The sequence below is a fragment of the Chiloscyllium plagiosum genome, chromosome 17, assembly GCF_004010195.1.
Source record: "Chiloscyllium plagiosum isolate BGI_BamShark_2017 chromosome 17, ASM401019v2, whole genome shotgun sequence".
NCBI lineage: Eukaryota > Metazoa > Chordata > Chondrichthyes > Orectolobiformes > Hemiscylliidae > Chiloscyllium > Chiloscyllium plagiosum.
Window position 1 is genome coordinate 3,912,446 of NC_057726.1, and position 12,051 is coordinate 3,924,496.

Consider the following 12,051-nt stretch of genomic DNA (forward strand, 5'->3'; position numbering starts at 1 on the left):
TGTGGCACTGTCAGTGATACGGCACTGAGAGAGGTTCGAACAAGACTTCTTTTCTCCACAGGATCGCCAACCAACATTATTCACCAGGTACATTGACGACAGTTTCTTCCTCTGGACCCATGGCGAGTCGTCACTGATAAAACTACACATTGATATCAACACGTTTCATCCCACCATCAGACTCACCATGGACTACCTTTTAGAATCTGTCTCATTCTTGGACAAATGCGTCTCCATGAAGGATGGACACCTCAGCACCACAATCTACCGCAAACCCACAGACAACCTCATAATGCTTAACTTCTCCAGCTTCCACCCAAAATTTATTAAAACAGCCATTCCCTATGGACAAGCCCTACGTGTACACCGGATCTGCTCAGATGCGGAAGAACATGACGGACACCTGGAACTACTCAGGGATACCCTCAAAGGAACGGGGTACGATGCTCAACTCATTGACCGCCAGTTCTGACGTGCCACAGCAAGGAACCGTAATGACCTCCTCAGGAGACAGACACGTGCCGCAACCAACAGGGTACCCTTCGCTGTCTAGTACTTTCCAGGAGCTGAAAAACGACGCCATGTTCTTCGTGACATGCAACACATTATCAAAGAGGATGAGCACCTCGCCAAGACCTTCCCCACACTTCCACTGCTCGCCTTTAAACAACCGCCAAATCTCAAACAGATCATTGTTCGTAGCAAGCTGCCCGTCTCTCAGGACAACTCCATACAACCCTGTCACGGTAGGCGTTGCAAGACGTGTCAGATTGTGGACATAGATACCACCATTACACGTGGGGACACCTCCCACCATGTACGTGGCAGGTACTCATGTGACTCAGCCAACGTTGTCTATCTCATACGCTGTAGGCAAGGATGCCCGGAGGCATGGTACATTGGGGAAACTGAGCAGAGGCCACAGCAACAGATAAATGGGCACCGCACAACAATCAATAGACAGGAGGGTTCCCTCCCAGTTGGGGAACGCTTCAACGATCAAGGACACTTGACCTCGGACCTTCGGGTGACCATCCTCCAAGGCGGACTTTGGGACAGGCAGCAGCGAAGATTGGCCGAGCAGAGGCTGATAGCTAAGTTCAGTACCCATAGGGAGGGCCTCAACCGGGACGTTGGGTTCATGGCACACTACAGGTGACCACCATTGCACCATACACACACATAGATACTCCTACACACACATACACACATACACACTCCTATACACAGACACTCTCACACACACTCCTACAGACACACTCACTCCCACACTCGCACATATTCTGTAAATCCCTTTTTTAGATGAGAATCAGCCTGAACATTGGGGCACAGACTGCCTCACACAGGGCACCTCACACCTTCAATGCATTATCTGGGCCAACATGACACAAAATGTTAACGTTCACTTGAGAATGATTCTTATAAACGTACTGTGATTTACATATGGAAGAACTGAAGCCAACATGGTCATTCTAAAAGGTGAGAGACTTAACAAACAATCCCGGTCCATTTTAATATATAATTTCAGTTACATCACACTGTAAACGTTTGCTATAAATTCTGTATCTTACAATCTTATTCTCCACAATCACCTGATGAAGGAGCAGAGCTCCAAAAACTAGTGCTTCCAAATAAATCTGTTGGACGATAACCTGGTGTTGTGTGATTTTTAACTCCCTTAATAATGGATTTCAAAAGTTTCAATAATGTTAGATATTAAACTGCCTGATCTGCAGCTTCACGTTCTGCCTGCAGCCTCCCTCCTCCATCCTGATGAAGGAGTTTGGCCTGAAACATTGACTCTCCTGCTCCTCGGATGCTGTTTGAGCTGCTGCGCTCTTCCAGCTTCACATGTATTGCCTCTGACGTCCAGCATCGGCAGTCCTCACTGTCCCCAACTCCATTGCCAATGTTGTGGTTAAGCTTTCTGCTGCTCTCCCTGACTGGCGGAGTGGTCACTGCCTGTTTGTAATTGGCCTTGAACAGAGAGGGTCGATAGGGCCCTTTCAGGAGTGAACCTGATTGCTGTGGGTCTGGAGTCACATGGAGACCAGGCAGGGAGAGGCCAGCAGATCCCTGTTTACTGGGATGGTGAGTGTGGGGGCAGGTAATCAGGAATCCACCTCCAGAATAGTGCCCTGCCAGTCTGCCTTACGATTTTATAAACCTCTGTAAGGTCACCCCTCAGCCTCCAGTGCTCCATGGAAAACAGCGTCAGCCTATTCAATGTCTCCCTATAGCTCAAATCCTCTGACTCTGGCAACATCCTTGTAAATCCTTTTTCAAGTTTCAAAGCATCCCTCCGATAGGAAGGAGACCAGAATTACACGCATAATTCCAACAGTGGCCTAACCAATGTCCTGTACAGCCGCAACATGACCTCCCAACTCCTGTACTCAATACTCTGACCAATAAAGGAAAGCATACCAAACGCCTTCTTCACTATCCTATCTACCTGCGACTCTACTTTCAAGGAGCTATGAACCTGCACTCCAAGGTCTCTTTGTTCAGCAACACTCCCCAGGACTTTACTGTTAAAAGGAACTGAGGCAATTTAATCAATTGTGATTGTAAATAAATAATTCATTGAGCACTTTGATCAGTCACAATATTTTGGTTATTGTAATGTGTGGGCCAGCTTTGATAAAATGGTTGGGTGTTTGACACAGTGAAGATGAATCTGATGTATTGGTCAATGATGATGGAGTGGGGAATGTCACTGGATGAGGAAGTCTAATTCTCTGGAGATCTGGGTTCAAAATCTAGCACGGCAGCAGCTGGGCAAGTTTCCATTCAATTCATCAAACATGGAACAGAAAGCTGATCTCAGTAACAATGATGAGAAAACTATGATTGATTGACATTGAAACCCCATCAGGCTCACTCATGTCCCCTCAGGAAGGAAATCTGCCATCTTTACCTGGTCTGGGTCTACATGTGACTCCAGACCCCCAGCAATCTCATTGACACTTAATTCCCTCCTTAAATTGGTATAATTTAAAAGTAAAGGGGGCACCTATTTTGAATGGAGAAGGAGGAAAGTTTTCTCTCCGATTATAACCCTTCCTCAAAAGACAGTGGATGTAGAATCTTTCAATATTTTGAAGGCAGAGAAAGAGAGGCAGAGTCTTGATGACCAATGGGATGGAGGACTATCAGGGGGTATTAATGAATGTCGGGTTGTGGTTAAAATTGGATCAACCATGATCTTATTGAATGGGGGAGCAGGCTCAGAGGGCTGAGTGGCCTCCTCTTGTGCCTGGTTCATACGTTCATCGATTTTGCCTGTCCTCGGATGCTGCCTGAACTGCTGTGCTCTTCCAGCACTAATCCAGAATCTGGTTTCCAGCATCTGCAGTCATTGCTTTTACCTCGTGTGTTTGAATGCCCTTTGAAATGGCCCTTGCGAGACGCTCCATTCAGGGGCAATTAGGGATGGGCAACAATTGTTGCCCTGGTCATCAAGACCCATATCCTAAGAAAGAATAAATAATAAAACCCTATCAGATTGGAATGAGGCTGGATTGAGGAACTGAACCGTTATGGATCGGAACTGGCAATCAGCTTGTCGCATCCTTCTTGGAACAGCCCACCACTGTTCCAGGAGGGTGTGGGAGGCTATCACAATGCAGTGTCTCCTATTTTCCTGGGGTAACGCTGCCCCACCCCAGACCCCCAATCCGCCCAGAGCAAGTCCAAACCCTGCAACAAGTACCTGAGACTGAGCAACTCCTGGTCTACAGCCTCACACTGCCACCTCCTGGTACAGAGCAGAACAGTCAGGTACAGAGGCAGCAATTCATTTTCTGGGATGTGGTGCTTCTGCCATTAATGATGTGGAGGAGCCGGTGTCGGATCAGAGTGGACAAAGTTAAAAATCCCACAACACCAGGTTCTAGTCCAACAGGTTATTTGGAAGCAGTATCTTTTGGAGCGCTGCTTAGTCATCAGGTAGTTATGGAGCAGAATCATAAGACATGGCATTGACAGCAACAGGATTGCTGTGCCATGCAACTGAAATGATATATTGATCAAACCTAGATTGCTGTTAAGTCTTTGATCTTTTAGAATGGGTTGCAGGTTTTGGTTCATTAATATTGTCAATCACAGAACTTCTTTTAAGTCACATTCTCAAGATAACTTAAGGTTTTATAACAAGAGGTGACATCTCAGCTCAGACAATGCCTTAAAGGCGTAAGGTTAGAGTCTGTCTGTATCCCAGTCTTGAGTCAGACTGGTTCTATTTCCAATGTAGGAATTTATAAAATGTCACCTGGACTGACTGCCTGCAGATTGTCTGCTTTTTGAATAAAATAGAATGTATCTGCAAATACAATTCTACAATCTCGGTTTGATCTCAGATATTACCTTTTCTTATAAAACCTTCAGTTATCTCGAGAGTGAGATTTAAAGGAAGTTCTGGGATTTACATGCAAATGAACCAAAATCTACAACCCATCCTAAAAGATCAAAGACTTAAGAGCAATCTAGGTTTGTTCAATATATCGTTTCAGTTGCATGACACTGCGATCTTTTGCTATAAATTCTGTCTTATGATCCTGTCCCACAACTACCTGATGAAGGAGCAGTGCTCTGAAAGCTAGTGCTTCCAAATTAACCTGTTGGACTATAACCCGGTGTTGTGTGACTTTTAATTCTATCACTAATGACCATTCTCTGACAAAGTTTCCACTATCACAGATGATAGCAGCTTTGACAACTGGACAGCCCTCTGAGAGGCAGCACAGTGGCTCAGTGGTTAGCACTGCTGCCTCACAGCACCAGGGTCCCAGGTTCACTTCCAGCCTCAGATGACTGGCTGTGTGGAGTTTGTACATTCTCCCCGTGTCTGCGGGGGTTTCCTCCAGGTGCTCCGGTTTCCTTCCACAGTCCAAAGATGTGCAGGTTAGGCGGATTGGCCATGCTAAATTACCAATGGTGCATAGGGAAGGGGGTCTGGGTGGATTACTCTTTGGAGGGTCAGTGTGGACTGGTTGGGCCAAAAGGCCTGTTTCCACACTATCTGATCAATTCAATGTTTACATTTCTATCACTCTGCTATTGGAAGCCGGGGTGCCAAGCTCTGGTCCTCCCTCCCTACAGCCCTCAGTCTCTGTCTCTCGATCTCTCCCTCTGTCCTCAGTCAACAAGCTTCTTAAAGCCTCTCTCCATCTGGCCATTTTATTGGTCACACCCTAATGGGGCTCAATAATACATTGTGTTTGGTTTTTCTCCTCCTTAGTACCAGATTTATAATCATCTAGAAAGGAATAAGTTGATTAGGGATAGTCAACACGGTTTTGTAAAGGGTAGGTCATACCTCACAAATCTTATTGAGTTCTTTGAGAAGGTGAACAAACAGGTGGATGAGGGTAAAGCGGTTGTATATGGATTTCAGAAAGGCGTTTGGTAAGGTTCCCCTCGGTAGGCTATTGCACAAAATACAGAGGCTTGGGATTGAGGGTGATTTAGCGGTTTGGATGAGAAATTGGCGAGTGGAAAGAAGACAGGGGGTGGCTGATATAAGGAGTTACAGAGAGTTGGGAGTGAATGAGTCAGTTTAACCCACACAGCTTTTGGTGTTAACATCACAACTGGAAATGGAGGGATGAGAGTGAGGTGAGAAAATCAAGGACAGCACATGGGTGTTAAAATAGAAATCTAATTTTAAATAAAACTCTCCACCATGGCACTGATTAAATCCCTCAGGACTTCAGTGAAATACACTTTATATTCTGATTGTTCACTGGCTGGACTCCCTGCTTTGGGCTTAGATTATAATTAGAAAGAGTAGTGCTAGTACACAGAATGATCTGGAAACACCTCTAAGGCAAGCTGTGACATCAGCGTGAGCCCAGTATTTGTCCATTTGTTGTAAAGTCCTGGCACACACACACAGGGAGATGGTTGTGGTTGTTGGAGGTCGGCCATCTCAGCTCCAGGACATCTCTGCAGGAGTCCCTCAGGGTAGCGTCCTAGACCCAACCATCTTCAGCTGCTTCATCAATGACCTTCCCTCCACCACAAAGTTAGAAGTGGGGATGTTCACCAATGTTTGCATAATGTTCAGCACCATTCACTACTCCTTAGATACTGAAGACGTCCATGTTCAAATGCAGCAAGATCTGGACAATATCCAACAGGTTTGGGCTGGATATTAAAGTTGAGTGCACAACAATGCCATGGGTCACAAACAGTGAGATAGCCCAGGGGACTATCTGGCCTCAGGAATTCTCCAACCACATTATTCAATATATACATTGATGTATCAATATTTATGTCATACAGATAACGCACCACAGTCCCTTTAGCCTGCTCTCTCAGAGAGATGTTTGCTGGTGGTTTAACCTGAAGATCACCACGTCTCAGGTGAGGGGAGAGATTGAGGAGGAGAGTCCCTCATTGTCACCTCAGTTCGTGCAGGAATTGAACCGACGTGGTTAGCGTCACAACCCAATCTTCGAGCCAACTGAGCTCCTTATTGTGTTATGCAAATTAACAGCTGGAAGAAATAAAAACCAAAGGTGCTGGAGAAACTCAGCAGGTTTGGCAGCATCTGAGGAGAGAAAGCAGAGTGCTCTGTCGGAGCACTCTGGAAGGATTCTCTTTATAAAGAATAGTGTTACATGCTATAATTCCCAGCGCTGCAAGGCAATGGTAAATCATGCTGATAGTGCTCAATGTTGAGAGGAAAGGGTCTACGCAGATAACATTGGCAGAGGATGAAACACTCATGACTTTTAACTACAAGAGGCACTTGTCGTTATCGTAAGGAGATGGAATACTGTTTGGGAAAGTGTGAGATTATGCACTTTGGTAAGAAGAATAGAGACATAGACTGTTTCCTAAATAGAACAGAGAAGGTTTCAGAAATCTGTAGCACAAAGGGACTTAGGAATCCTAAGTTCAGGATTGCCATAAGATTAATCTGCAGGTTCAGTTGGCAGTTAGGAAGGCAAATGCAATGTTAGCATCCATTTCGAGAGGGTTAGAACACAAGAGCAGAGATGTACTGCTGAGGCTGTGTAAGACTCTGGTCAAACTGCATTTGGAACATTGTGATCAGTTTTGGGCCCCGTATCTAAGGAAGGATGTGATGGCATTGGAGGGGGTCCACAGGAGGTTTACAAGAATGATCCTGGGAATGAAGGGATTGCAACCTGAGGAGTAGTTGAGGACTCTGGGTCTGTACTCGATGGAGCTTAGAAGGATGGGGCAGGGGGGTGGAATCTGATTGAAACGTAGAGAATCCCAAGAGGCCTGGATGGAGTGGATGTGGAGAAGAGGTTTCCATGAGTCAGAGAGGCTCGTGCCCGAGACACAGCCTCAGAGCAAAGGGGCTGAGAGGAGGGAAGGTTTCTTCAGCCAGAGGGTGGTGACTCTGTGGAATCATTACTGCAGAGGGCTGTGGGGGCCAAGTCATTCAGTGTATTTAAGACAGAAATAGATAGGTTCTTGTTTAGTTAGGGGATCAGAGGTTATAAGGAGAGTTAGTAAGTCATACAACGCAGAAATAGAACTGTGATGCAATTTTCAAAGAACTATGTACCTGAACCCCTCTGGTCTCTCTGTGTGAACACACTACCCAGGACCATATCATTATATAAGTCAACTTTGTTTGTTTTACCAAAATGCAACCCTTCATATTTCTCCAAATTAAACTCCATCTGCTACTCCTCAGCCCATTGGCCCAGTTGATCAAGATCCGTTTGTAATCTTAGATTTCCTTTTTTCACTGTCCACTGTGCCATCGGTGTTAGTGTCATCTGCAAACTTACTAATCATGCCTCCCATATTCACATCCACATCTTTTATATACAGTAGATGACAAACAACAGTGGACCCAGCACTGATGCCTGCAGAACACTGCTGGTCACAGGCCTCCTGTCCAATAAAAAACAACCACCACCTTCTGCCTCCTACTGTAGAGCTAATTTTGTCCAACTCATCCAGGCTGACCATGTTTCCAAAATCAACCAATGCCACCTTCTTGCATTTGGACCCATACCCCTCTAAACCTTTCCTATTCACATACCTGTCCAAATGTCTTTTAAATATTATTACTGTACCTGCATCTACCACTTCCTTTGGCAGCTCATTCCATACACACACCACCCTCTGTGTGAAAAAGTTACCCGCCAGGTCCCTTTTAAATCTTTTCCTCTCACCTTAAAAATGCCCCTTGCCCATTCTAGGGAATAAACCTTTACTTTTCACGTTATCTATGTCCCTCATGATGTTATAAATCTCTACAAGGTCACCCCTCAACCTCCTGTTCTCCAGAGAAAAAATCTCAGCCTCTCCTTATAATTCAAACCCTCCAGTCCCAGCAACGTCCTGGTATTGGATGTAGGTTTGCTCACTAAGCTGGAAGGTTCATTTCCAGACATTTCATCACCCTATTAGGCAACATCTTCAGTGAGCCTCAGGCGCAGCAGTGTACATGATTCCTGCTTTCTATTTATATGTTTGGGTTTCTTTGGGTTGGCGATGTCATTTCCTGCAGCAATATCATTTCCTGCGGTGATGTTATTTCCTGTGGTGAAGTCATTTTCTGTTCTTTTTCCAGGGGGTGGTAGATGGGGTCTAATTTGATGTATTTGTTGATAGAGTTCCGGTTGGAATGCCATGCTTCTAGGAATTCTCACGTGTGTCTCTGTTTGGCTTGTCCTAGGATGGATGTGTTGTCCCAGTCGAAGTGGTGTCCGTCCTCATCTGTATAAGGATACTAGTGAGAATGGGTCATGTCGTTTTGTGGTCACTTGGTGTTCATGTATTCTGGTGGCTAGTTTTCTGCCTGTTTGTCTAATGTAATGTTTGTTACAGTTCTTGCATGGTATTTTATAAATAATGTTAGTTTTGCTTGTTGTCTGGATGGGGTCTTTCAAGTTCATTAGCTGCTGTTTTAGTGTGTTGGTGGGTTTGTGGGCTACCATGATGTCAAGGAGTCTGAGTAGTTTGGAAGTCATTTCCGAGATGTCTTTGATGTAGGGGAGAGTAGCTCGGGTTTCTGGACATGTTTTGTCTGCTTGTTTGGGTTTGTTGCTGAGAAATCGGCGGACTGTGTTCATTGGGTACCCGTTCTTTATGAATACACGATGTAGGTGATTTTCCTCTGCTCTGCAGGAAATGACATCACCAATCCAAAGAAACCCAAACATATAAATAGAAAGCAGGAATTTTCAGCATTGCTTTGCCTGAGGCCCACTGAAGATGTTACCTAGTATGGTGACGAAATGTCTGGAAATGAACCTCCCAGCTCAGCGAACAAACCTACATCCAAAACCTCAACCTGAGCTACAAATCTTCTCAAAACTCACTCAGACCTATGGGTGCAATACGCCAAAACTGGCCTGAAAATGGGAAACGAATACCATCCGACAGAGTGCCACCTGCAAACAGCTGTACTTCCTGCACGAATGCCTAAGGAAACGGGTGCTACCTAAATGTCTTCAATACAAACCTCCCCTTAACACCCCACTAGCCATAAGAATAGCAGAGCAAAACGGCCACAGAATGATTAGAGAAATGATTAATGATGCCCACAACAGACTCCGTAAATACAAAATACAGGAAATTTTGCATCAAAAATCTTTACTCAGTCATGCAACAGACCATGAATGGGACAGACACAGTACAACAAATCATAGATATTAGACAGCGACAAATACAGAGAATAAAAAACTAGACCTGCTGAAAAAAAACTAGACAAGCTTACACAAAGTAACAACACTGACAACGCAGAAGCTTGGATAAAAAACTTATCTGACCGACCCTTAACAGACACTGAAAAAGCCGTCTTAGTAAGAGGATTGAATTACAACTGTTAGGATGCGGACATCCACATCTTTTATATACAGTAGATGACAAACAACACTGATGCCTGCAGAACACTGCTGGTCACAGGCCTCCTGTCCAATAAAAAACAACCACCACCTTCTGCCTCCTACCGTAGAGCTAATTTTGTCTCCAATTGGCGAGCTCACCCTGAATCCCATGTGATCTAACTTTACTAATTGGTCATGCAGAACCTTATCAAAGGTTTTACTAAAGTCCATGTAAACAATGTCTACAGCTCCACCCTCATCCATCTTTTTCGTTACATCCTCAAAAAACTCAATCAAGTTAGTGAAACATGATTTTCCTCACACAAAGCCATGCTGACTATCCCTAAGCAGTCCTTGCCTTTCCAAATGCCTGTAAATCCTATCTTTCAGAATCCCCTCCAACAACTTACCCACCACCTGATGTCAGGCTCACAGATCTGTAGTTCCATGGCTTTTCCTTGCAGCCTTTATATAAAGGCACACCTTTAACCACTCTCCAGTCCTCCAGTCCCTCATCCATAACTGTCAATGACACAAATATCTCAGCTAGGGACCCGACAATTCCATACCTAACTTCCCACAGTGTCCTGAGATACCCTTAGAGTCATAGAGATGTACAGCACGGAAACAGACCCTTCAGTCCAACTCATCCATGCAGACAAGATATCCTAAATTAATCTAGTCCCACCTGCCAGCACCCAACCCATATCCCTCTAACCACTTCCTATTTATATACCCATCCAAATGCCTTTTAAATGTTGTAATTGTACCAGTCTCCACCACTTACTTTGGCAGCTCATTCCATACACATACCACACTCTGCATGAAAAAGTTGCCTCTTAGATCCCTTTTAAATCTTTCCCCTCTCTCTTTAAACATATGCCTTCTAGTTTTGGACTCCCGCACTCCAGAAAAAAGATCTTGTCTATTTACTCTATCCATGTTCCTCATGACTTTATAAACATCTCCATAAGGTCACCCCTTAGCCTTCAAAACTCCAGGAAAAATAGTCTCAATCTGTTCAGCCTCACCCTAAAGCTCAAACCCTCCAACCCTGTCAACATCCTTGTCAATCTTTTCTGAACCCTTTCAAGTTTCACAGCATCCTTCCAATAGGAAGGAGACCAGAATTGCATGCAATATTCCAAATGTGGCCTAACTGATGTCCTGTACAGCCACAACATGACCTCCCAACTCCTGTACTCAATACTCTGACCAATGGAAGAGAGCATACCAAACGCCTTCTTCACTATCCTATCTACCTGTGACTCCACTTTCAAGGAGTTATGAACCTGCACTCCAAGGTCTCTTTGTTCAACATCACTCCCTCGGACCTTACCATTACGTGTATAAGTCCTGCTAAGATTTGCTTTCCCAAAGTGCAATACATCACATTTATCTAAATTAAACTCCATCTGCCACTCCTCAGCCCATTGGCCCATCTGATCACGATCGCATTGTAATCTGAGGTAACCTTCTTCGCTGTCCACTACACCTCCAATTTTGGTGTCATCTGCAAATTCACTAACTATACCTCTTATGCTCGCATCCAAATCATTTGCATAAATGACGAAGAGTGATCAGGTCCCAGAAATTTATCCCTCTTTATGTTTTTTGAAACCTCCAGCACCTCTTTTTCTATGGTGTGGGCTGTGTTTAAGACACCAATATTTATTTCCTTGAGTTCCCTCACCTTCATTTCTTTCTCCACAGTAAAAATGATGCAAAATAAATAGTCCCCATTGGACCTCATACCTGACAGTTCAGTTCTCTAACCAAACACTGTGTGACAGCTTCAGATTGCATGGAATTTGATGCAGGTTCAAGATTCTTTCAGAATTATTACCTTAAACAACAATTTCCAGACCTTCGATTATAAACTTCATGAAGGTGTGTTCAATCGATATTCTGACATCCTGTGTCCCTCTGGTTTATCAGGAACTGGCATCTTCATCAATACCTAACTCTCACACCAGGTGGCAGTGTATAACCATTTAACAATTCCAGCCGCACTGCTGAATTGCATCTCTCTGTTCGTTGTATTTTGAATAAACTTTGGGGCCCTGGGTGCTGACCATTATTCCAAAGATTCAGATGGATAACGTGTGGAGCACAGTCAGAGACTGACGGAAGGAACAGACATATCATGTCTAAGTATTAACATCGAACTGTATGTTTTGGAGGGAGGTTAAAGCACCAAGTCTGAAGCTCCAGCCAATCTGAT